Below are 27,321 nucleotides of genomic sequence, written 5' to 3' on the forward strand. Positions count from 1 at the left end.
TCCTGTTTATAGGCTAGTTTACATTATTCTGAAAAAGAAAGTAAAATATTATATTTTTTACATATGTATCTCATTTTCACATAGCATTTACTTTTTGTATATATCTAAGACTGTCAACAAAGCTTTTTTCAAATTTTAAAGTTTTCAGAATAAAATATAGATGTTACTAAAAATAATCTCATCAATCAAATTCTCCATATGAGATCATTGGTTTTATAACCACAGGCACTGAATCAGTGAGTTTTTCTTTTGAAGGGTATTTGTCTATACTTTATTAGGGGAAGTTTTTCATTATTGACCTAGCGTTTTCATAATATTCATTGTTTTCATTTACTACCTATTAATAATGTTGACTCCTATTGTAAAGGATGTTTTAGTGTGAATGTTTATTGTATTTTCAAAACCTTGTTTTTTTCATAAATTTTAAAATCTTATCAAAGTAAGTACAACAAAATAGGAAATGTTTAATTGAGGGAAAAAGGAGGAAGTAAATAGGATAATGATAGCAAAGGGATAAAGTTTGCAGGGCATGCCATTGAAGTTTGTTTTGTCTGTCAAAGGTAAAGTACAGATGCACCTTTATAGATGACAGAGACAAGAGCGTATTATTGATTGCAAAAGTTCAGACTCTGAAGATTGAATATTAGTCTTTTAAGAGAATATAAATATTCAAAAAGGGTGTTGTGTAACATAGTGAATCCGAAGTAAAGAAAGGTGCTTGGTTAATAATGTGCATTAATGCTAGTTTTTAAAATTGAAGTGTTTAATATTTTATACTTTTTGTGACTTAATTTGCCATTGTACTTAATAGCAAAAAATAGTTAAAGAATAATTTCCTCTGGCTCCTGAGTTTATATTAAGGTCTCTTTGTCTGTTACTAATCATGGATAGGTCATTTTATTTATTTGTGTGTGTGTGTATGTATGTGTGTATGTGTATAGTTTTCAGAGGTCAACTTGTAGAAGTCAGTTCTTTAAACATGTGGGTCAGCAGCAGGTTATCAAGTGTTGGTGACAAGAACCTTTACCTGCTGAGCTGTCTACCTAGCCCCTTACAGTTAATTTTAGACTATAGGAGCAGGTTGTATATACAAACACACACCTGCATGATTGGGAGGCTGTTTATGAAAATAATTTATTTTGTCTAAATTTTTGATAAATACTGAGTCAAGTTTATTTTTTCTAATGTAATGTTTGGTATATTAACATTCTGTCTAGCTGTGGAGGCTGTACTCCAGTAAGCAAGAATGGAGACTTTGAGAAGACCACCCCACTTCAGAAACAGTGCATGATGGAGATTATTCTGTGGGGCCATTTTTCAGAAAACAGAGATGTTTATGGTTGTTTGGGAACTTACATTTTGCTTTGCTTTGCTTTGCTTTTTTGAAGCAGAGTCCTTCTCTCTAGCCAGGCTGGCCTAGAACTCATGGAGAGCCTCTCTCTGCCTCCTTAGTGCTGGGATCTCAGCTGTGAACCACCACAGCTGGCCTTGGAAAGTACGTGTTTTTTTAAAGATGTATTTTTTAAATCTCTATATGTGTACCATATGCATGCCTGGTGACTGAGTTAGTCAGAAGAGGCTATCAAATCTCCTGTAACTGCAGTCATAGGTAGTTGTGAACTGCCATGTGGATGTTAGGAACTGAACCTGGGTCTCTGAACAAGTAGCCGGTGCTCAGAGCAGCAGGTGTTGTTAACTGCTGAGCCATCTCTCCAGAACACTGGCAAGTAAGATTTCACCAAGAAAGTAAAATTTATTAAACTACTTCATTATTAATATTTTCTTTTTCTCTAATACTGTGTTTGTAATATTTTATTTGTGAATATTGGCTATTGTGTCTGGTTTTTGTTGTTTCATCCAATTTTGAAAAACCTTGAGTTTTGGTTTTTATAGATCATATGTTTGGCAGTAACACTTAAAAGCCACCTGAGGATAAAGAGAATGCCCATCTCTCTAAGTTGCAAAAATTGTTAACTATTTTCCTGCAATTATCTATTATAATTCGATGTAATAAAATGTAACTGAATCCTTTTTTTATGTTGTTTTTCAAATTTTATTCTTTTAAAAATATATGCTTTTTTAAAACAAAAAAAAGTATTACATTTTAAATATCAAAATGTCACTGTTTAATGTGACTTCTTGATTTATTTAAGGTACATCAGTGTAGATAGTTTATTTAAGACAGGTGCCAATTAAAAATAATGATATGAACTATTACATGGTAAATGTTATATGAAATATTTGTTAGCCAAAATGCTTTTCCATGTAAAGAATGTTATGTGATATATTTTAACTACATAAGTGAGGTTATATCTAATGTTCCACAGCAGCTCAGTTGCTACAAATATGCCTGTTTTGAAGGGAGAATAGCTGGAGACACGGCTCAGTGGTTATGGGCACTTTTTTTGCAGGGTATCCAGATTTGGTTGTTAACACCCACTTGGTGACTCATAACAGTCTGTAACTACAGTTCTAGGGGAGCCAGTATTTTTTTTTTTTTTTTTGCCTCTATAGGCTCCTGCACACACCTGATACACAGACATGCATGCAGTCTCTCTCTTTCTCTGTTCTCTCTCTCTCTCTCTCTCTCTCTCTCTCTCTCTCTCTCTCTCTCTCTCTCTCTCTCTCTCTCCCCCTCCCTCCCTCCCTCCCTCCCTACACACACACACACACACACACACACACACACACACAAACCCCTTCCCACAACACACACAATGTTTAAAATGTGGCACTGCCTGAAATATAAGGAGCAGGACATATACAGTGAAGTGAGGCAGAAATATTAAAATGCCATTAGATAGCTTTACACATTTTAAAAATTGATTCCAAATATTTAAAATGGAAGTATGTTTTGAAAGATATACCAGTTTTTGAAAATGTCTGCAGTGAGTTATTTTAAGTGAGATTTTTAGGTTTTCTTGGTATGACTTTGAGTTTCATTTAGGTGGTATAATAAATACAGTAATAATTGTGTTAGGTCCAAGTTCAATATGAAGAGAAAAATCTATTCTGTTACATTTATTACCCTGCTGGTAGCAACTAAAAATCTGAAGTTGATCTTTCTAATTCTTGAACATTTTTGAAAAATGGAGCTATATTAATCTAACATCACTTCATCATGACCTAAAATAAATTTTGTGTATCTTAACAATTTAAGTGTTAAATTTTATAAACATAGCTTTTAAAAGTCCATTGTTTTGAAAATACTGTGGCTTTATATTAAATGTTCTATAGTCCAAATCCATAGTTAAACCATGAACTACACACAGGTAGGCTCTGTTTTGGAAATTGTAAACTCTTGAGTGCAGTATCACTGACTTACAGTGAAGGGTAGAGATTTGTTGTATTGCACAGTAGTTAAGAGCACAGATTTGAGAGCCAGCCTGCCTGAGTTGAAATTGTCTTGCTGTAGCTCTGTGGCCTTTGACATAGTACTTTCTTTTTGTGCCTCTGTTTCTTCATCCTTGTCGAGTTGCTTTCCTCTTGCTGTGGTAAAACACTCTGACCAAGGTACTTTGGAAAGAAAGTGTTTAATTTGGGGCTAATGGTCTTAGAGTCCAGGACCATCATGGTGAGGTTATGACAGCAGCCAGGCAGACATGACACTGGAGCAAGGAGCTGAGAGCTCCCTCACACTTGGAGATAATGAGGAGGCAGGTGGGGAGGCGGGCAGGCGGGCGGCAGAGAAACTGGGACTGGGAATAGCCTTAGCTAATCCTTCTCAAACAGTTCCACCAACTGGAAACCAATGTATTCAAAAGATAGGCCTAGAGGGGTCATTCTCATTCAGATCACCACAATTGGTAAACTAGAAATTGTCTTCATAGAACTTTTATGAGAAATAAATGTGTCAAATAGAACAAAACTGGGTACATGATACATTTAGATATTTGCCACTGCTTTTCTTGTTTCCATACAAATAGATTTAAAAGGCCATATTTCCTCCTTGCCACTGCTGTAGAATTACCTGTTCTTTGGTGTATTGTGTAAATAACTCTCTCTGTGAACCGTTTCCTGTTTGCTTCCTCTCCCTGTCAATTCATATAATTATGAATTGCTGGAAGAGACTATATTTGTTACTTTTCTTTTGCTGTGATTAAAATATGACGAGAATATGAAGGAAACTTATTTTGGTATGTGGTTCCAGTCCATAGTGGCAGGTATGACATGGCTGCAGGGGGCTGGAGCAGGAAGCTGGATGATTACATTTTGTTGTTGGCACCCCGGGAAACAGAGAAGGCAAACTGGAGTGGGGCAAGGCTATTCATTCTCAAAGCCTGCCTCCAGTGATGTATTTCAACAACCCCCTCAAACAGTGTCACCAATTGGGGACCAAGTATTCAAATACATGAGCCCGTTGGAATGTTTTTTCATTCAAAATACTGTAGAGACCACTGGTTTTTGAAAACAGTTTAAGAAGAAAGTAGTAAGTGATGATGAATATAAAAATGAAAGCCTATAAAATGTACTGAGGTTGACAGTGTCAATTTGGCAGAGAGGTTGGTAGTTCCTCAAAGTGGTAAGTAAGTATGGACTTAACCAGAAGGACTCACCCATTCTTCCTTCAGGCATGTACTGAGGAGAAATAAAAACTGTGTACACACAAAAAGTAAGACTTGAATTTTCTTGGCAACAGTGTACATAAAAGTCAAAAGGTCCAAACAATTCAGATGCCTGCCAACTGATGAGAAGGTTGACTGCAAATAAAACAGCTTTTATGTGGAATATGCTAGTCAGTGAATTTTTTTAAGCAAAGGGTCTCTGGATCCTGAAATTCTCTTGATGGAATGTAATAAAATAGTATATGTCCAACGTTTGGACAGCTGCCTGTGCATTTTTTTTCTCTTAAAAAAACGATCACTGTGAATGAGGCTATAGCTGAGAGCAGGAGAACAATGTGCTGTGGATGTATACTATGACCACTGGTTATGCCACATTAAGGCAGAAACTCCATAGTACTTCAAGTTGATAGAGAAACCTAAGAATTTGCTGATTTATATTTTTATAGAAGAATGAAGAGACTGTGTTGATTTGCCTTGCTAAAGATAACGGCTAGATGTGATTGGCATAACAACCTGATTAAATTGTGATAACTCAATGAACATTCTATGCATTTTATGATGGCACTAATCTCTGCAGTTCCTTTGGGGGTGCTGTATTACTTTAGATTTATTCTTCTGGTAGGGAAGGTAAGTTGTAAGTCTTTCATTTTGCCTGTCCTAGAATGATGACTCTTACTCTAAGGCTCAGAGAGCCAATGTGGAAATTCTTCCATTTGCGAAGTATTTTTCATTATATATCCAGTAATTGGGAAATAAGTAGAAATTCTATTTGTGGACATACCAGTCCATTTAAGGTTTGTTTTTTGCTTGATAGATGCAAACATAATAATTGTGCCATATGAATAATTAGGCTACATATGTTTCAGTAATGTATACATTGTATAATGCTTAAGTCAGGGCAAGCATTTCCTTATTGTGAAAAGATACAAAAGCGTGTTTTCTAACTTTCTCAAATATATAGTTCATTATTGTTATCTGTGGTCGAACAGATACCTTTGGTGTAGCATACTTAATTCTTCTTCCCATGTAACTATAACTTAGAATCCATTGACCAGTCTCTCTGCATCTTTCTTTCCCCTCTCCTCTTCCCATCTCCTGGTAAGTACTCTGACTTCTCTGGAATTAACTTTATGTTCAACATATATGTGAGGTCATGTGGTACTTACCTTTCTGTGCTGTGTTCTACTTAATATGATGCTTTCCATTTCCATCCACATTGCAAATGATAGAATTTCCTTCTTGAGCCTCAAACCAGGTTATTATCTGACCACTCTTAAGTTCTCTGTTTAGCTAGGAGAGTATGATGACATCTTTTTTCTTTTTTTTGGTTTTTCGAGACAGGGTTTCTCTGTGTAGCATTGCACCTTTCCTGGAACTCACTTGGTAGCCCAGGCTGGCCTCGAACTCACAGAGATCCTATGATGACATCTTTGTCCTTCACAATTAATATCTATTTAAAGTGAGTGTCTGGTAATTTCTAAGTGGTTTGGGTGGGTTTTTTGTTGTTGTTTTTGTTTGTTTGTTTTGTCCAGTGTCCAGGTATTGGTAAATGCTGTCAGTCTGAAAGTTGCTGCAGGATTTACAGTAAGGGCGGTACATTTTAAAAGGCCATATAATATTAAGGTTTGGCCTATACATTCATTCTCTTGTTTTAACCATTCCATTCTGTCACTCTACTGCAAAATTTAACAATAAGTCTGTCTTCAAGAACATGGCTATGGTTTCAATGAAGCTTTATTTGCAAAGCTAGGTTTCAGGCCAGATACAGTCTGTGACCATAGCTTTCCACCTGCAGTTTATATTGCATAATTGTGACAGTGTTGCAGGGTCTTTCTTCAACATGAATCTGGCTTCTTCCTATCAAGAGGCCCAGGTATGTTTCTTACATAGTATCTGTGTGTTAGAAGATAAGAAACATGGACTAAATAGCAATAATAATGCTTTGCTTTCAGTTCAAAAATGTCCTCTGCATTGGGCATGATGGCACACACCTTTAATTCCAGCACTCAAGAAATAGAGGCAGGTAATCTCGGTGAGTTGGTAATCTCGGTGAGTTAAAGGCCCACCTGGTGGATCTACATAGCAACTTTCAGGACAGCCAGGGGTGTGTAGAGAGACCCTGTCTTAACCCCTCCCCACAGTGTCCTCACTTACTATTGTAATTTTTTTCCTTTGCTTAGATTTACTTAAAATGCAATTTTTTTTTTTGCTTTTTATGCTTGTTTGAACTAATGTTACTGTCTTAAGTAAAAGCACTATGTTGGTCAAATATTCAGGATATTGAAAAATATCCTTGTGTAAGAAAGAATTGAGTCAGTAAGACATAGCTAATGATAAACTGTGTAGGGCAAGCCTTTGTTTTGCTGTGCTCTTTATTTTCTCTTGTTTTGAAATGAATGCCCAACAGTTTTAATTTTATTATACTTTAAATTACTTGAAGAAGTAGAATTTGGAGATTACAGTACCAAAGCATTATAAAGAATGCTTAGTAATTGCAGTGATTGCCATGACCTTGATTATATCTAATCCAGATTCTTCTTTCCATACTTTCTGGACCTTTCCATATCTAATACCTTCTCCCTCCTTTTATTCCTCCTCCTTTTTTTAAAAATTTCTTTTACAACTCATTGGACACACCCTAGAAGAAAATAATTCCCCATCCACCAGCAACCATCCATTGTCAATAGCTCCTTAGCCAGGGGTTGAGCCTAATGAGACCCCTTTGCATTCTTCTTGGAATGTTGACTGGTGCCAGTCTTGTGCAAGTAACCATAGCTGCTGTGAGTTTTCAAATGCAAACACATTGTGTTCAAAAACCAATATTTCACAGAACTCCTCCCCATACTCTCTCTTAACATTCTTTATACCCCTCTTCTATGTTCTCTGAGGCATGAGTTGTTGTTACAAATTTCCTGTTTAGGATTGAGCATTCAGTAGTCGCCTGTTCTCAGTCCTTTGACCAGTTATGAGTCTTGGCATTCACTGTACAAAAATGCTTCTCTGACTGACTTTGAGAGAAGCAGTAATCTCTACATTAACATAAATGTTTAGAAGGCACATTGAGTACATGTCCACTTTGCAAAACAGTAGTAGGTTACATCTTAGGGCCCATGACTTCTCTTCTAAGCCATAGGCCTTTGACTAGGTTTGCAGTGCCATGCATGGATACCTTCTGGAGAATAGGCCTCAGATCCAATCAGAAAGCAGTTGGCCTTGATGTCACTTAGCACCAGTTGATACATCTTACTGAATAGGTTGAAATTGTAACTTTTAGCATCCTGTAGTAGACTGTGAATCCAGTCACTGTCACCTTTTTGTTTGTTTGTTTGTTTTGAGACAGGGTTTCTCTGTGTAGCTTTTGGAGCCTGTCCTGGAACTCGCTCTATAGACCAGGCTGGCCTTGAACTCAGAGATCTGTCTGCCTCCCCACTGCTGAGATTAAAGGTGTGTGCCACCACCTCTCAGCTGTCATTGTCACATTTTATACTAAAATAGGAAGGCTACTTTTTTTTGAGTAATCTTCAAGGGGACAGCAGGCTGAGCAGGTACTAGAGTCCTACTGGAAGCTTTGGATAATGGGCTGGTAAGGTCCCTTTTTGAGATCAATAATCAGTTAGGGTGAGTTCCTTTGTATGTGGTTTTTTTGGCATGTAATTCACACCATGCAAAGGAGGATAGTCCAGTTTGGGCACTGTATGGTTCTAAGAAGTTAGCATGAACTGCTGTACAAGTAATTTTCTAGTTGTGTAATCTCTGCCATGCAAATAGAGCTTATATAAATTAAAGTCATACAAACTGGAGCAGTCCTGCTTGATCCCAGTTCAGTTCTGACCAAAGGGTTTTGGCATGGGGTTGTGTTTCTGTGTTGTCTGTCAGGTTGCAGCATTTATTGTAAGGCTGGAAGTTTAGGATTCCTACGTTCAAGAAAATTTCTTAATGCAAACTAGCTCCATTTTTGTTTGTCTTTTATGAATGACTTTTCTTCTGTAAACCCCAGCACTAGAGATGTAGGAGCAGAAGGATCAGAAGTTAAAAAGGATAGCCTGGGCTACATGAGATTATAAACAGGCGTTCTAGTCCAAGAAATAGGATCCCAAAACTCCCTTTTCCCAGGAAATAGTTTATTGTACTAGCTGGTAAGATTGATGTCCAAAAGCTAGAATTTTAAACTATTTGGCACAGAATGAGAAGGGAGGGAGCTGTAGGAGAGACATGGTAATGAGTTCCTATGTCCAAATTGGTAGGTAGGTGCGCTGAGGGTGAGGTGGGTGGGTATTACTGTCCAGCAAGCATAGAAGCACATAAACATTGACTAATCCATGTGGCTGTTTCCTGTGTTTTCTTTTTCTTAGCCCTTTAGGACCTCCTTCCTCCCACTAACACAAGACTCAATTTAAATAAATAAATAAATAAATAAATAAATAAATAAATAAATAAATAAAAACCCAAACCAAGACAAAAAAGCCCAAACCAAACCCCTCAGATGTTTGATCCTGGGCTTTAATCTGGGAGTACGAGGGTCATAATAAGCCAGAGACATCCCTTCTTCCTACCTTTTTACCTAGCACCTCCATTGCTTTCCTGCAATATACTTGACTCCACATTTCAAGCACTTAGTTCCAAATAACAAACCAGTTGAAAACCCTCAAACTGTGCCTCCTCAGTTTGCCATCTTGGCTTTAAAAAACAATGTGGTGAAGTATAAGTTGTTTATAATCCATAGAGGTTTTTTTCTTTCTTCTAAGCTTCAAGCCTAAGTCTTTTGGAATGACATAGGTTTTTGAGAGTGACAGAGCCTCTCTCAGCTCTTGGTGAGCTAAGGTGCCGAAAAATTACAGTTGCAGAAGCCCCCAAGTCAGTGGCTTCCAAGTTTGTGGTCTCACATCCAGTAAGATTAAGAAAATATAGACAAGAAGTGAGTGTAGATTTCCTGAGGAAAACTCTCGAGTAGAGGGGGTGGGAGGGGGAATACCATGCCATCTTGCCCAGTGGCTCTTAGGAATCTTAAGATGGAAACATGGAGGGACTGGGGTAATCTTTATTGAGACTGATCATTCTTTGAATATATTGTAGGCCTAACCAGTGTAATTTACATACCCTTTGTGTGACTCAGGGAACTGAGAGGTGATCATAATCAAGAGAGTGATTATATGCTTTGGTCACCTTTGCCTATTATGTCCTAGAGCTCACTTTACTCTTTCTGTAGGTAGTGGGTAAGTCATTTCCTTTCTTGTTTTCAGACTGTGTCTAGCTTATAATTTACCATGAGCCTGTGCTCCTTCCTGCTTATACAGAGCTAACTCCTATTTCAGGAAATATTCTGTAACTTAAAGTGTGTTTGCGAAAATGTGGTTGGTTTTATTTAACTTTATATATAGCCTCTAGTATTTAAAGTTTTTTGAAAAATTATAATTTATTTTTTATTATTTTTTTTTTTTTATTTTTTTTTTTCCATCACAGGCAATTTATTTTGTTCTATTCATTCACAGTTAATACAGAAAATACTTGGAAACATTTCCATATAATGTTTGACACAGAAATCATCAAATAGAAGTATACAATGTTGACAGGAGGCAGTACATTTATAATTTATAACCCCAAATGTATTTATAAATTAGAAATGGAAAGATCTACAAATGAAATTATGAAGGTTCACCAAAGTCATTTAATCTGTCAGTTTCTCATTCATTTTCATGTCTTAATAATATTCTATTGTATGAATAAGCCAAATTTTATTTCTCTCCAGTATTTGATAGCTATTTGAGTTGTTTTAACTTTTTTACTATTAGCAACACACTGCTGTAAACCTTCATGTACATGTTTCATAGGTGCACATTTTCAATAGTTTGAGGATATATTCCTAAGGGTAGAATTGTTGAGTAACAGAGTAACAATGTTTTGCATTTTGACCAACCACCAAACTGTTTTGCCAAAGTGGCACACCATTTTACAATCTCACCAAATCCTTGTTTTTAAGGCTCTGATTTTTGTACAAAAGCATTCAATCATTCTGTCAGACCAAACCAGGAAAAGTAAGCTATAGTTCAGAGCTGTTCTATTCCATTTACTATGCAAAGCCATTCTTGGCATTTGCAACTCTCAGCCCTTTTGAGTATTCTTGCAGTGTTCACCTTTTCCTCCACCACTTTTTTTTTTCTGGTTTATTTCTATCTATTACAAATATATAAAAAATCCTCCATCAACGCTGCTGATAGAAGCAGAACCTTGAGAAATATACCTTTGGTTTGCCTCAGAAAAGGAACACATATTGCACTGTAAAGTTTATAAAATTGGCGCAAAACATTGTGGTAATGTTACAATACCAGTTTTAAGAGTTCAGTGACTAATGGGGAGCCGATGGGATACATGCAGAACTATGAAAGTGATCTCACTTAGCTGTACACGTAGACTGTAAATCTACATTCAGATCAATTCTGAACTAAAACTATCATCTCAGTTTATCTGTTGAGGTCAACCAGGAAACCCTAGAATATACCTTGATTTTTGCAAAAAACAAAATAGGGGGAGGGGTTTCTTCAGCATTTCAGTCCACGAGTAACAGTATCCTAACAGGCAAAGTGTTTTCTCACTGTCAACATAGAATGAATTGCTGCTGGAGGTCAACTTGGGCTTTAATTTGCATTAGCACTTACATGCATAGTAGTCCAAGTTGTTGATCTCATGACTTTAAAAAGTAACTCTAAAAAACTAAAATGGTCCTTCTTGGAAGACTAAAGAAAGACATCCAGCCACAGTTGTAGAGAGTCTCATCAAAACAATATACCCTTTTATGAATTACGCCTCAATTAAAAAAAATAGCCCCAAATAAGAAGCAGCTCTGAAAAAGAAAATATAACTTAAGATATTTGAAAAAAAACAAGATGAATACAGGTTCAAAAATAATTAAGATACATTTTCTTAAGACTACCTAGAATTAGGCTTTAAAGAATTCTACCATTTCAAGTTTACCACTAGCTACTAGATACCCATTTACAAACAAGATGTTCACTTTTTTTGTTCCTTTATCGAAAGAAAAATCTACCTTCAGACTATAAGGGTGGTGATGGGGAGGGACTAGAAAACAAAATTCAAACAATCCCATGCAAATATCACATTTTTTCAAATGGAAGAACTCCAAACTGCACTAGAAGTTCCAATCACTAAGACACTTTCCATTGAAATGATTTAAGTACAACTACATGGCACCAAGGTTTAGGCCTAACATAGGCCTGACAACCAAGTCCCTGTTCTCTGGAAGAAAAGCCTCAAAAGTCCCACTCAATTCCACATAACAATACTTCAAAGATCAATTAGGTTTTCCTTTCCTTAATATTTTTGTTTTCGACTTCTAATCTTAAAGACTAGATTAAAACTTAGCTCATTTCCCAGAAGGCATTGCTTCCCTTTGCTCCATGAAAGAGTCCACCAAGACCTCTTCCTCAAAACCATCTAGCCCCCCGCCTCCAGCCTGTGCTTGTGATGCATCTTTCTCAACATCAGCTTGATCTGCACTGACAATGATTGTCGAAGCCTAGAATTCAACATTTACAAATTCTCATTCACACACACAAAACACACTATTATCACACAACTTGTGTCTTGAGAGAATCTTCTGCTTTTTAAATCTTAGGCCTCCCACTCAATCCCAAGTTCAACCAACTTTAACTAAAACTTCACTCAGAATTTCACCAAGCTTTTCACCCAGACATTAATGCTTGTCGTATCTTTCATCAACTGTCAAAATCTGAAGCCTGCTCGGAGATCTCCAGGTATAGGTGAGTTGAGACTATTGATATTGATGGATATTAATGACCAGTGATTGTTAATTCCTGTTATTTTTTGTGGTTGTGTTGTGTTGTCCTTCTGTGGTATATGTTGGTGTGGGATTATCTATTGCTTGATTTTTCATGGATGTGTTGAGCTTCTTTGGGTTGAATTTTCCCTTCTAGTGCTTTCTGTAGGGCTGGGTTTGTAGAGAGGTATTGATTAAATTTGGTTTTATCCTGGAATATTTTGTTTATTCCACCTATGGTGATTAAGAGTTTTGCTGGGTATAATAGTCTGGGTTGGCATCCGTGGTCTCTTAGTGTCTGCATGAGATTTGTCCATGATCTTCTAGCTTTCATAGTCTCTATTGAGTAGTCTGGTGTTATTCTGATGGGTTTACCTTTATATGTTACTTGGTCTTTTTCCTTTGCGGCTCTTAATATTTTTTCTTTGTTCTGTGTGTTTAGTGTTTTGATTATTATGTGGCGAGGGGACGTTTTTTTTGGATCCAGCCTATTCGGTGTTCTATAAGCTTCTTGTATCTTCATAGGTATTTCTTTCTTTAGGTTAGGAAAGTTTTCTTCTATGATTGTGTTGAATATATTTTCTGTGCCTTTGAGTTGGCATTCTTCTCCTTCTTCTATCCCTATTATTCTTAGGTTTGGTCTTTTCATGGTGTCCCAAATTTCCTGGACGTTTTGTGTTACGACTTTTTTGTCTTTAGTATTTTCTTTGACTGACGAATCTATTTTCTCTATCATGTCTTCAGTGTCAGAGATTCTCTGTTCCATCTCTTGCAATCGGTTGGTTATGCTTGTTTCTGTAGTTCGTGTTCGTTTAGTCAGGATTTCTATTTCCAGCATTCCCTCAGCATGTGTTTTCTTTATTGTCTCAAATTCATTTTTCAGGTCTTGGAATGTTTCTTTCATCTGTTTAATTGCTTTTTCTTGGCTTGATTTGATTTCTTCCCATTTTTTGTTCGTTTTTTCTTCCATTTCTTTAAGGGAGTTTTTTATTTCCTCTTTAAGAGAGTTTTTCATTTCCTCTTTAAGGGAAGTTTTTATTTCCTCTTTAAGAGAGTTTTTCATTTCCTCTTTAAGGAGAGTTTTTATTTCCTCTTTAAGGCAGTTTTTCATTTCCTCTTTAAGGAAAGTTTTTATTTCCTCATTGAGGGAATGTTTTATTTCTTCTTTAAGGGCCTCTATCATCTTCTTAAAGTCATTTTTAGGGTTGATCTCTTCTGTTTCTTCTGTCATGGTATGTTTAGGTCTTGCAGGTGTAGAATCACTAGGTTCTGATGTTGCCATATAGGTCTTTATGTTGTTGCCTGTATTTTTGCACTGGCGTCTACTCATCTTTTCCTCTGTGCGGTGCAGGTGGTGTCTGTGTCTGAGAGTGCCTCTCTTGTTCTAATTTTTAGTCTTGGTTTAGTAGGGGTTCTTGGTTAAATTGGTGCTATTGGGCTGTTTCTTCAGGGACAGCTGATTTCAGTCGGTGAAGTATATACTTATGATTCTGGTGATCTGGTTTAGTGGCTGGGTAGCGCCTTCTTCTGTGTTCCCAGATCACGTTTTGTTCATTTGTCAACTCCTCAGCTGATCTTGTTTCTTCAGACTTCAAACTGTAGGCATCTGAATCCTCTCCCAGATGGGTTTCAGCTGAGCAGGGTAGTCTCACCAACACCTCCAAGTTGTTGGGTTTCACAGGATCAGCAGTTGGGCCCTGGGTTGTCCCCAGACGGAGTGTCCAGACTCGCCCTGGTTCCGACCCACGGAGATAGCCTCTTCCCCAGATGTTGGGGCTAGGGGCATCCCCGTTCCAAGCTGCGTCCGCCCCTCTCTGTCCCCGGGCCTGTCCACCCCTGTGGCCTGCCGCCACAGGCCCACCTGCCTCTGCCCGTCTCCACCGCTGGGCCTGTATGTCCCTGTCAGCTGCCGCTGGCTCCGTCCACCTCTGTGGGCCACCAAAGGGCCTGTATATCTCTGCCGGCTGCCGCCGCGGGCCTACCCACCTCTGCTTGTCACTGCTGCTGGGCCCATCCACCTCTGCGGGCCGCCACCGGGCCTGTATGTCTCCGCCGGTCTCCGCTGGGCCTGTATGTCCTTTTTATTATTTTTAAATTGTGTGTGTGTGTGTGTGTGTGTGTGTGTGTGTGTGTGTGTGTGTGTGTGTTTATGTTTGTGTGTGGGTATATGGACGTGAATATTTGAGTGTAGGTGCCTGGGGCCAGAAATGTTGGATTCCTTGAAGCTGGAGTTACAAGGGGATATACCGTCTATCTTGCCCATTGGCCTCTTAAGGGTTCTTATAAATGTAAAAAAAAAAAAAAAAACACCTTAGTGTATATGGAGGTTTGAATGACAATGGCTCCCATAGGCTCATATATTTGAATGGTTGGTCCGTAAGTGGTAGAGTTGTTTGGGAAGGATTAGGAGGTGTGGCTTTGTTGGAGATGTGTTACTCTGAGTGTGCTTCAATGTTTCAGAAAACTCGTGCCAGTCCCTTATTACATCAGTCCCTCCACATTCCTTATAAGTTGTGAGCCATCTTGGTGCTAGGAACCAAATTCAGGTCCTCTGGAAGAGCAGCAAATGCTCTTAACTACCAAGTTATCTCTCCATCCCCTTATATAAATTTTAAAAATTGTGTGAATGCAAGTGTACATGTGACACAGTTCATGTGAAGGTCAGAAGATGATCTATGGAGTTGGCTCTCTCCTTCAACTTTTGTGTGGGATCTAGGGGTAGAACTCAGGTTGTCATACTTGGCATGGTAAGTTTTTTTTTTTTTTTTTTTTTTTTAACCTGCTGAGTCACCTAATTGGCCCCAGCCTCTTCTCTCTCCTTTTTTTTTTTTTTTTTTTTTTTTTTTTTTTTTTTAAAAATTACATTTACTTACTTATTTATATGTGTGTGAGAGCTCACATGCACTCTGTGGTGTATATATGGGTACCAGAGCTTGAACTCAGATTGTCAGGCTTTGAGTAAGTGTCTTTACCTGCTGAGCCATCTTGCTGGCCTACCTCTTTAAGTTCTGTTCAGAACCAGTGTGCTAACTTATGTTGCTTTATTTCTTCTACCTTGTTTTTATTATTTATTTTCCTTTTATAACTTGACCTTTAAAAAGTGTATGATTGCATTGGTGTTAGTTGCATTTTCCTCCATATTTACTTGGAACCTATATGAACTTTTCATTAATTAATGGTATCTTTCCCTTTCTTGTACTCATAAGTAGATGCATATCTCTTTATTCTTTGAAAGAAGAGAGCAGCTCTTTCTCTACTGCTTACTGTTCTGCATCATACCTGGAGTTCGCTCTAAGACTTGCCCTTTCCTTGTAACTGCATAGTCTTAGCAGTGCTTTTATTTTCACCTCCACTTCCCTCTACATGTTGTTAAAAAAATATACTGCAACCTTGTCCCCAGACAGTCCTTGTAAGTATCACTACAACCTTAGTGTATATGGTGACTTGAATGACAGTAGGCTAATATATTTGAATGGTTGGTTCTTAATTGGTAGAACTGTTTGGGAAGAATTAGGAGGTGTGGCCTTGTTGGAGGAAATGTATCACTCTGAGTGGACTTTGAGGTTTCAGAAGACTCATATGTCATTCCTGTTCTGTTCTCTCTGCCTTATGGTTGTGTTTCAGAATGTAAGCTTTCATCTATTGCTTTGGCACCATGCCTGCCTGTTTGCCTCCATACTCCCTACTATGATGGTCATGGACTCTAACCCTCTGGAGCTGGGAGCCCCACATTAAATGCTTTTTTAAAATGTTGTCGTGGTCATGGTGTTTCATCACAGCAATAGAAAAGTAAGAAACTGTAGATACAAAAAGCCCAGTTTTCACCTCTAAGGAATAAGAGATGGTTTGTTCTGGAACCAAATATGGTCTAGGAAGACAGATTCAGGCTATCCCAAATACTATACTTTGAAGTTGTAACAGTTGTAAAGTTTTGATAGTAACAGAAACATGAGAATCATTACTTAATACACTTTTCAAATATATTGGTGGTTGTATTAGGTAGGCAACTTATAACAAAATAGAAAAACTTCTGCTATAGGCCTCAGATGCTATCTAACGATGTTCTTAGCTTTTGGGATGGTGGAAGGTACAGATTTGTTCATTTGTTCTCCCCAAAGACTTATGAAATAGTTACAGGGATGTTAAACACACTGAGATAAGAAGTAAATGGGTATTTAAAGGATTAAGATAGGTCAAGATAGTTTGGCTATTGATATAATATTCTACAATATTATAATTTCCTGTATCACTGAAGTTCTTAGCCTTGAACCCACCCCCACCCCCTGGAAACTTTAGTTTACAGTTACTTTGTTTCAGGCTATGTAGTAGTAGGTTTTCTCTTAAAATTAAAAAAAAAGTTTTTATTATTTAAAGAACACAGCTAGTGTGACACACACTGTACTTTATTGTTAAGTTTATAGTGTGTGTGTGTATGCTTGTGTTGCTTGCTTGTCTGTGTGTGGACTGCTCTCAGAAGCCAGAAGAAGACTTCAGATCCTTTGGAATGATTGCTACAGGAAATTGTGAGCCCTCTGATATGGGTGCTGTGGGCAGAATCACAGTTCCTCCTGCAAGAGCAGCAAATACTTCTGGCCTTTCTCTCTAGCCCCTTCTCCCCACCCCCTCGCTTGAGACAAGATCTTACTATGTACATATTCCTGGCTAGCCTAGAGCTCTCTGTGTAGACCAGGCTGACCTTGAACTCACAGAGATCTGCCTGACTTTGCTGCCTTTGCTTTTGTGATTAAAGGTATGTGCCACAATGCCCAGCATTTATTTTATTTTAACTATTTTTTAGATTTTCTTTTAAAGCCATGTGTGCATTTAATTAAAAAAACCTAGTATACATTTCCAGCCAGGTTACCATTTCTCAATTTAAATTTAAGAACATTTATATAGTCTAAGATGCATGGCCCTTCTAGGACATTTTCACATCCTTGCTGTTTGTGACAAGAAACCCAGGCGAGGAAAGGCTTCTAGTCTTCCTGTACAAATGAGTTTTAGATCCATTAATCCTGATACTGCTTTCATTTAGACTTTTTACTCTTCCTTCCTCCCTGTAATTTAACTTTAAATTACATTCTGTCCCTAGTCTTTAGAATTTTGGTGATTTCTTTTGGATCACCAAATCCAAAATCTTTAGATTATCCAAACCAAGGTATTTTTATATTGGTCTTGAAATTGGAGAGTTCCTATTTATTCCTAAAATGTGTTTCTCTAATTTTTTTTAAAGGTGTAAAATATTTTCTGTGACATTACACTAGCTTACTACAAAAGCTGTTGTTAGAATAACGTTAGTGAAGTGAAACTATGTTTTAGTCCAGTGGCTTATGTGTGATATGATTGAATATGGAATTTAAAAATTAAGCTTGTTTTGGTTTTTTAAGTTTTGGCCCAAAGTAGTATTTTAATTACTATATACCTCAAATTCAAATTCCTGTTTATATCTTAAGGATAAAAGGAAAAGAGATTTTAGCTATTTAGCCAATGTGCATTTCTAACATAAAATCAAAAATAGGTTAAATAGCTTTAATTATTAAAAAATCGTTTCAAAATGATTAGTGATATAATTATATTCCTTTAACTTTCAGTGTCTGTGTTGAATGAAGTCATTTATTTTGGCTTAAAGAGTTAGTTATAATGAGAGGATATTTAATATCCTCTAACATATGAAAGCTTCAAAATATAAATATGGAAATTTATTATGAAAAGAAAGGGCACATCATTGTTAATGCAGGCCTTTTATCTCTAGGAAATGGAACTCATATCAAGCTCTGAGTCTCAGGGGAGAGTATATGTGGGAGGGATTAGAGAGGCTTTCTTCATTCTTTGTGTACATCCGAAAATAATCTTAGCAAGCTCGACTGCCAGGTCTTTAATAAAGGGGTAATAGGGACAGTTATAATTCAAGATTTTTGCAACACTATGTACAGTGATGGAACTAGTAGTTTCTAGTGCTTTAATTTTGTTAGATTGGCTCCTGATGATTATGACCTTTGTTTAAAAAATATACTTTCTCATTAGCATGTGTTTCAGTAGGAACTTAGGCTTTGGTTCTTAGGCACATGTTTACCACAACAGTGTTGTCTGGTAAGAACACTACAGATTTAGCCATTGTGTTTTTATGAAATTACTGCCTTGTGTTCTTTTAATTATAAACCTCTGTCAACTTGAGGGTGAGGGTATCTGTATTTACCGTTGGAAGATACTTTATACTCATACTGATAAACAGAATCTACTTCATATCACAGAATGATCTTTCACTCACCAAAAAAAGTGTAGACCTGTACCTTTTTAAAAATTACATTTTTCATTAATTTGCTTAAAAATGGAAGTTGTATAACAGATCTATTTTACTGACCACTTGTAGTTATATAAGTACCTTAGATATAAAATTTCTCTCTTTTCACTAGTATCCTCATTTTTATATTTTATTTATATTAAAAATTGCATGGACATTTAAGTGTGCATTCATTATAGGAAGTATAGAACATGCTAATGGTCTTAAGGGAATTTAGAATAAATTAACTGTAAATTACATGAATTCATTACTCAAGAACAAAGACCTTTTCATCTGTTTCGGGATATAATTTATGAATAGGAAAAAAATTACTATTCCTGCTTGTCTTTCAAACTTTTAGTGTAAGTGGAGTTGCTAGTTATAGCTGATTTATCACTATTCATTAAGTACCCATTGAGAACCATCAGTGTATTGTTATATACAGGAAATAAAAAGATGCATGAGCCCAGCCTGAAGGAATGAGTGGCCTAAGACAATAAATACAAATAACTGTTAGTGTGGAAAAATGTTAGCCTGCTGCTGTGAATATAGCATTACAGATGCCCAGTCAATTCTGTATCTTAGAATGTATAAAAACGAAATAGGAAGATGTTTTAGTTGCTAGACATAACACAAAGTAAAGGTGCTTTGGTTGAATAGAACCTTATAAATATGTTGGAATTTATTTTCATAAAGAAAATGTAGTGGGCAAGTGGGCATAAAACTTTGCTGTGATTAGAGAACTCATGGAGTTCATGGGAATGGAGATTTGAATAAAGTAGACCAAGACTTGATTGTGACAGACCCAGAAAGCAGAGAATTAAGACTTACCTTAGAGAGCTAATTAATGACTTTTAAACAAAGTGAAGTAAAGGATCAGTTGTTAAGACATCCTGGTAGGAACAAAAAGAGGTGAAGGAGGTGAAGGTAAATCAAGGAACACAACAGATCCGACAGCACAGGGTCAGTCATAACAAGGGTAGATAGAATAGGGGAGAGTGTATCAGCTTTGGTGTCAGTGACGGAGTGCCTCCTTGATGAAGTGCTTGATAATGTAAAGCTTTGAACCTGGCACCAAACACTGTGTTCAGGTTCTAGTTATCAGCTCATCTTGGCAATGACACTATCAAGCCACACTCGTTTGGGAGACCACTTCTGCATACCGCTGCCTCTGATAAGGAGCTGTAGATAAAGAACTGGTTTTCCCTCATCTCACAGGCTTTTGTCCTGTATGTGCAGCTTGATGGATGCTTTTCTGTTCTCTCCTGACATCCTTTTTCCCCTTTAAATTTTATTAATGCACCCCTGCCCTCCATGTCTTTTTTTTTTTGTGTGTGTGTGTGTGTGTGTGTGTGTGTGTGTGTGTGTGCGCGTGCGCACGCACGCGCAGTTGCCTATGAAGGCTAGAGGACAGTTTTTGTGACTTTTTTTTTCTTTTCTATGCTTTTTGCAGTTCTTAAATACATAGGCTACCCTTTATCGTGCTGAATTTTTCAGAAATCTAATGCTGGCTTTAGCAAATTCTGGTATGTTGGTGTTGTTAGAGAAGAGAGTCTGGCAGGTATGGGAAAGGAACAGACTAGAAATTACCATTTAGAAATGATATTTATTAAGAGAGGGAGGGGAGAGGGGAGAAAGGGAGAGGGGAGGGGAAGAGAGGGGGGAGGGGAGGAGAGGGGGGAGGGAGAGGGGAGAGGAGAGAGGGAGAGGGAGAGAGGATTAGCCAGGAGTGGTGGCACAGGCCTTTAATCCCAGCACTTGGGAGGCAGGGCAGGCAGATCTCTGAGTTCGAGGCCAGCCTGAGCTACAGAGTCCAGAACAAGCAGAGAGACATAGAGAGACACTATCTTGAAAAGTCAAAGAAAGGGTGTCGTGAATATTTTTCTTGGGCAGAGGACTTAGCTCATTTTGTAAAGTGCTTAACACGTAAGCATGAGGACCTGTCTTTGTCCCCAGAACTCAGGAAACCAGTGTGATGCTGTCATTATCAGTACTGGGGAGGCCAAAAGGAACAGGTCCCCATAGTCTACTAGCCAGCCAGTGGCAGCAACATGACTTATTGAACCCATGGGGGTAGAAGCTAACACATTCTCTTAGCTTGGTTGTGCTACAGTACCACCCTGTAGAATGCATCCCACCATCTTCATTCCCACCTTCTCTGCTTTCCCCCATACTGGTCATTTTCTACTGCTGTAATTACATCACATCTTTATCAAGCAAATAACCCAGTCTTATCTTTAGTGTTCTCTTAGCACTCCTAGTGTTTTACAGTTTGTACAAAACAAACAATTTCCAAATCTGTAAGTTGTGGTGCCATTGCTTAACAATTCCTTTTTCTGTCTGGGTCTCTTGCTGACTCACCCACTCACTGCATGTGCTTTTTGTTCTGGCAGTAAAGTACTCCTGAGCTGCTAGGTTGTCTCAGTTGCATTGATTGCACATTCTGTAGTGTCTATACACGCACACACAGCCATGGTATATCTTATTAGATTACCTGTTTCTCCTCTGGGACTTATGTCAGTCTGTACATTTATTTATATACTTTTTAATTCATTAAAACATTTTTGTAAAAAAAAAACTTGAAAATAACATAATGCAGTGAAATTGACCAAACCCAAAGCTTATAAATTGCGATGAACCTCTATTAGTTAAAAAAAATAGTAATTCTGAAGCTGTGACAGACTTCCATCATCAGGTGCCAGGAACCTTTCCCTGTGAGCCATTACTCAGGCCCTCAACTTACTAGCTTTTTGAGATATAATTTTACTCTTTAGCCAAGCTGGCCTGGGCTATGTAATCCAGCATAGCCTTAGACTCAGAGTAATTCTTCTGCCTGTGCCTCCCAAATTCTGGGATTGTAGGCATGCATCATCATGCCCAGCTTAACCTCTAGAAGATCAACTTTTTAAGATTGCATATCTAAGATTTTGTGATATTATCTCTGTGTCCTTAGTTTATTTTACTTAGCATAGTGATCTTTGTTTCTATTAGCGTTGAGACAAGCACTAGAATTTCATTTTTATTAGTGGCTGGTTGGCATCTCATTTGCATATGTGCCGAAGTTGATATATGCTTAGGTTGTCTCCATTTGTTAGCTATTCTTAACAGTGCTACAGTGGGAACATGCAGTGGCAGATCTCTGTTCAACATACTGGCTTCATTTCTCTTGACTATATACTTACCAGTAGATTACTGGATCTATATACTTATACTTACTATATACTTACTATATACTTACTAGCTTTTTGAGATATAATTTTACTCTTTAGCCAAGCTGGCCTGGGCTATGTAATCCAGCATAGCCTTAGACTCAGAGTAATTCTTCTGCCTGTGCCTCCCAAATTCTGGGATTGTAGGCATGCATCATCATGCCCAGCTTAACCTCTAGAAGATCAACTTTTTAAGATTGCATATCTAAGATTTTGTGATATTATCTCTGTGTCCTTAGTTTATTTTACTTAGCATAGTGATCTTTGTTTCTATTAGCGTTGAGACAAGCACTAGAATTTCATTTTATTAGTGGCTGGTTGGCATCTCATTTGCATATGTGCCGAAGTTGATATATGCTTAGGTTGTCTCCATTTGTTAGCTATTCTTAACAGTGCTACAGTGGGAACATGCAGTGGCAGATCTCTGTTCAACATACTGGCTTCATTTCTCTTGACTATATACTTACCAGTAGATTACTGGATCACGGGCTACTTCTGCTCTTCACTTTTTGGAGGAGTGGTTGATGCTGTTTTCCTTTATGGCTATACTAATTTATATTTCTACCAACAGTATACAGGAGTGTCCTGTTTTCCATATTGATAATAACCATTCTGATAGGTGAAGTGATACTTTATTGTAGATCCTTTATAGTATTCTTTTCAATTAACTTTTTTAAAATTACTATTTGTGTATGTGTGTAAGATCAGGAGCCAACTTTGTGAAGTCAGTTTTCTCCTTCCATTTTTGTATGGGTTCTGGGGATCAAACTAAGGTAGCCAGGCTTGTACGGCAAGCACCTTTATCTACTGAGCCATGTTACTGGCCCAGTAATATTCATTTGTTATCCTTTTTTGTCCTTAGGATCAGTACTGATGGCCTTTCTTTCATTCACTGATATTCTCCATTCATTTTCTGTTTTCAAGATCATTGGTTTCTGTTGGAATTGTTTCCTTCTGATTGGTTAAAGACTTCAGTTTCTCATTCTCAAGAACATTCTAAAAATGGAAGCTTACTAATTTTAGTTCTTTTCAAAAAATTATTTTAGTACTACAAATTTTCCTCTACTCACTGTATGCTGGCTAGCTTCTATGTTGGCTTGTCAAGAGCTAGGGTCATCTGGGAAGAAGGAATCTTAATAGAGAAAATCCATAATACTGACATGTAGACAAGTGTGTAGGGCGTTTTAATGATTGATGAGGGTGGGCTCAGCTTAATGTGGATGGTACCATCCTGAGCTGGTAGTCGTGGGTTTTATAAGAAAGCAGGCTGAGGAAGCCATGAGGAGCAAGCCAGTAAGCAGCACTCTTCTGTGATCTCTACATCAGCTCCTTCCAGGTTCCTGCCCTGGCTTCCCTGATGGACTACAAGCTTTAAATTTAAACCTTTTCCCCCTTCTCCAAGTTGTTTTTGGTCATTGTGTTTTATCAGGGCAGAAGAAACTCCAACTAAGACATAGTGCCTTTACTCCTTCTCATAAACTTTGATGAATTGTGTTTTTAATTTTAATTTTGGTCCAAAATACTTTAATTTTTTCTTTCACCTTTTATTTCCCCATTAATTTGAAGTATATTGTTTAAATTCTAGGTATTTGGGGATTTTCCAGCAGTCTTTCATTATTGATTTCTGTTCTGCTTTCACTATGGTCTGAAAACATAGATTACCTTTTTTATAATGTTACTATATTTTTTATGGCTTAGAACATATTCTCTCTTGGAAAATGTTCCATATGAATTTTGAAAAACAAAACAAAAAAACAACCACCACTTTTTCTGTTGTTGAACATATTCTATATATGTTTGTTGAATCTAGTTGACTAATGTTGCTATTTACAAATGCTTGATTTTCTTCCCTTAGATCTATGAATCACTAAAAAGAGAATTTTGAAAACTTTCCAATTGAGCACTCTTGCTTGGGTGTCGAGACTTATGTCAGTGTGATAGTAGAATTGGTGTCTTTTCCCTTTAATTTCATTAATTTTTGCTTTACTGTGTTGCTCCGGTTTTATTCTGAAGTTCTAGTTTTAGGCACATGTATTTTGGTTATAGTTTTTGTTTATATTTTGTTTTTAAACTTTGTTTTTTTTGAGACAGACTCATATGGCCTAGGCTGGTCTTGAACTCTTAGTTCTGCTTCTGCTTCCTGAATGCTAGGATTACAGGTGTGCATCACTATATCAGCTAAGGAATGCATGTTTATGATGCTGTGTCTTCTTGGAGAACTGACCTCTTTATCTTTATGTAATGCCTTCCTCTTTCTCTGGCAATTTCCTGCTCTGAAATCTACCTCATTTGAAATTAGTGTAGGTACTCCAGCTTTCTTCAGATCAGTGTTCTCTGGCTTTTTTTCTCCATACATTTTATTTATTTACTTTTAAAACTTAGTTTGGGATGTGTGTGTGTGTGTGTGTGTGTGTGTGTGTGTGTGTGTGTGTGTGTGTGTGTGTGTGTAGGCATGTATGTACTACGTGGAGGTCAGAGGACAGACAGTATTTATGGAGCATGTTTTCTTCTTGTATAGTTTCAGAGTTTGTCAGACTTGTACAACACATACTTTTCCTTTTTTCTTTTCTTTCTTTTTTTTTTTTTTTTTTTTTTTTTTTTTTTTTTTTGAGACAGGGTGTCCCTGTGTAGCCCTGACTGTTCTGGAACTGTGTGGATTAAGATAGACTCAAACTCACAGAGATCCACCTGTCTCTGATACTAAATGCGTATGTGCACTACCACGCCTGGCCTCACAACAGATGTTTTCACCCTCTGAGTCACTTTGCAGGCCCCACCCATCTATTTGTTTATTTATTTATTTATTTATTTGGGGGGGGGTTGAGACAGGGTCTCTCTGTGTAGCCCTGGCTGTCCTGGAACTTACTCTATAGACCAGGCTGACCTCAAACTCAGAGATCTGCCTGCCTCTGTCTCTTGAGTGCTGGGATTAAAGGCATGCCACCACTGCCCATCTCCATCATTTATTTTTAATTTATTTGCATCTTATGTTTAAAGTGGTTTCTCTCTTTCTTCCCCCTCCTTTTTTTTTTTTTTTTTTTTTTTTAAATTTTGTTTTTTGAGACCAGGTTTCTTTGTGTAGCCCTAGCTGTTTTGGAACTCATTATGTAGGCCAGGCAAGCCTTGACTCAGAGATTGACTGGCCTTTGCTTCCTCAGTGCTGGTATTAATCTAAATTAATTTCTTTTAAAGACAGTGTTCTGAGTCTTGATGTTTCTAATTCAATCTTTCTTTTATTTAGGACATTGACATTGAACATGATTTTTGATATTTTTAGATGAATGACTACCATGTTTGTAGCTTTCAAAAATTTAAAAACTATTTTGTGTGTGCGCACACACACTTCATGGTATGTACAAGTGAGGGCCACCTGCAGAAATAAGCTCTTTCTTTCCACCATAGAGGTGTCAGGGGTCAGTGTTCTTACCCACGAAGCCATCTTGGTGGTCCAGTATCCTTCTTATAATTAAACAAATCTTTTCTTTTTCTGATGTCCTTACTTGAAATACAACATTTTATATTATTCCATTTTCTCTTTAATGTCAGTATACTGATTATGGCATTTACAGTTCTTAAGTGATTACACTAGCATTGGCAAAACATTTGTAACTAATTTCTGTTCAAACAGCATGGCAGAGTTTCATGAACAGTACAAGAGTATTCTCAGTTCCTCTGAGTTCCTTTTTAATGTTTTCATTTATCTCAGTTATCCAAACTTTTCCCAATCTCCTATGTTTTTGCCACTATTATTCTTGTGAACAGTTATACATTAAATTATGAATAAAAAAAGATTTTGTACTATACTCATTTGCTCCTTGTCTAACATTTTTCTTAATGTTGAATTTCTGTCCTGTATCATTTTTTTCTTTAAAGAACTTTTTAATACATGTGATTATTCAAAATAGGCTTCTTTTTAAAAAAAAAGAAAAGTTAATGTTTGGGTTTTGAGTATGAGAAAGTTTGGGGTAACTCCAGTTAATTTCTTTGTAGTGTCTGAGATTACCAATAAAGACATAATTCATAATGTAAGAGAATAGTGAATTGAGCAGGACAAGAGGAATAAATTTGGTTTTAGACAGGGTAAGTATGGGTTATTATTAGAACTGGACACCAAATGGTCACTTACATAAATTTAGTATTTATTCTTGTAGGCTTTTTCTTATGTCTCCTTCAGTGAGAGATAAAAGGTACTTCTCTAGCGTAGGCTGAAGTGGAAATGTAGCTCATCTGCCCTTTGGTGTCACGGATATTTTGGTGTTGGTGGTGTCTGTTTATGCCCTGGCATAAAATTTAAATTAGGTGTGTGTGTGTGTGTGTGTGTGTGTGTGTGTGTGTGTGTGTGTGTGTGTGTAGGGCAGGTTCAGGTACTTGTGAAGGCCAGTAGACAGAGTGAGATCATTGCAGCCAGAGTTCTAGGCAATTCTGGGTCCTCCGACATGGGTGCTGGGAACTGAGCCCAAGTCCTATGTAGGAACAGTACACACTCTGAACTGCAGAGCCATCTCTCCAGCATCTCCCATAGTGCTGCATATTTCTTTAGGAAAGAAGTTTTCATTTATCTAAGTTTTTGTGAATTGGTCAAATAAAGAGATAAGTAAAATTAACACATGAAGTTTTTCTACCAAATCAGTTTTCAAATATATCCACATCCTTATAATGAACATAATTTATAATCTAGGGAAGGAAATCTGAAAAGTATTGTTTTAAATAATAGCTTCTATCTTTTAGAATGATTTCTATTGTTAACTAGAAATCAGTTCAGTTACATGAAATTCATTTTGGATAATCACTTATCTTTCAATTGTTCCCTTGTACCTTAGCTTAAATGAGCCTCATTTTTGATTATAAAAGCACAAATGTCTTGTGGAGCAGATGTGCTAGTCAAAACATTCCATCCTAAACTATTAAGTTGTCACCGATCTTGAGTCTGTTGCAGATATGAAGGTCAAGATGAGTCAGGTGATCTTTCAGAGAGTGGTATAAGATTTTCAGTTTAGAGTTTTTAAAAGGGTTTAAATACGTACTCTGAATATTAAATTTAAAAGTTTTATATTACAATTTCACTGAACATTTTCAAATACCTATGTATTTGTATTTGAAGACTTAGTTTTGAAATACCTAGTATTAATTAATAAACACATCTTCAGAAAGTGGGACTGTTTTTTGCATTTTTTATATGAGAAAATTAAGAAAAACCTTGTGGTTTATTACTCAACCCAAGAGCATTTATCGAATTGATGTTATGACTGGGAAAAGAGGACAAGATTAGAACTGCAAACTTGTTAAAATGTTATTTATTTTTATTTTATGTATATGAGTAGTTTGCCTGAGTGTGTGTATTTGCATCATGTGCTTGCTTGTTGTCAGTGGAAATCAGAAGAATGCATCTGATCCTCTAGAACTGGAGTTGTAGATGGCTGTAGCTCCCATGTGGATGCTGAGCACTGAACCCAAGGAAATACTCTTAATTACTTA

At 37.1% G+C, this 27,321-nt stretch overlaps 1 protein-coding gene across 7 annotated transcripts in view; it reads left to right on the forward strand.

Annotated features, from left to right (window-relative positions):
* Window positions 1–27,321, forward strand: part of Rngtt (RNA guanylyltransferase and 5'-phosphatase) — a 214,470-nt gene that overhangs the window by 94,649 nt on the left and 92,500 nt on the right. The gene's annotated exons all lie outside the window — the stretch shown is intronic.

This window comes from Peromyscus maniculatus, chromosome 2, assembly GCF_049852395.1.
Source record: "Peromyscus maniculatus bairdii isolate BWxNUB_F1_BW_parent chromosome 2, HU_Pman_BW_mat_3.1, whole genome shotgun sequence".
NCBI classification, from domain to species: domain Eukaryota; kingdom Metazoa; phylum Chordata; class Mammalia; order Rodentia; family Cricetidae; genus Peromyscus; species Peromyscus maniculatus.